Consider the following 226-nt stretch of genomic DNA (forward strand, 5'->3'; position numbering starts at 1 on the left):
ACAGAGAGACCCAGGGAGAGGGGGACAGAGACCCACAGAGAAGGGGGGACAGAGACTCAGAGAGAGGGGGACAGAGACCCAGGGAGAGGGGAACAGAGACCCAGAGAGGGGGGGACAGAGACCCAGAGAGAGGAGGACAGATACCCAGAGAGAGGGAGACAGAGACCCAGGGAGAGGGCGACAGAGACCCAGGGAGAGGGGAGCAGAGACCCAGAGAGAGTAGGAC

At 62.4% G+C, this 226-nt stretch overlaps 1 long non-coding RNA gene across 1 annotated transcript in view; it reads right to left on the reverse strand.

Annotated features, from left to right (window-relative positions):
• The window catches only part of LOC124251384 (uncharacterized), a 3,847-nt gene that overhangs the window by 2,467 nt on the left and 1,154 nt on the right, over positions 1–226 (reverse strand). The gene's annotated exons all lie outside the window — the stretch shown is intronic.

Source organism: Equus quagga, chromosome 13 (assembly GCF_021613505.1).
Source record: "Equus quagga isolate Etosha38 chromosome 13, UCLA_HA_Equagga_1.0, whole genome shotgun sequence".
In the NCBI taxonomy this organism is placed as follows: Eukaryota; Metazoa; Chordata; class Mammalia; order Perissodactyla; family Equidae; genus Equus; species Equus quagga.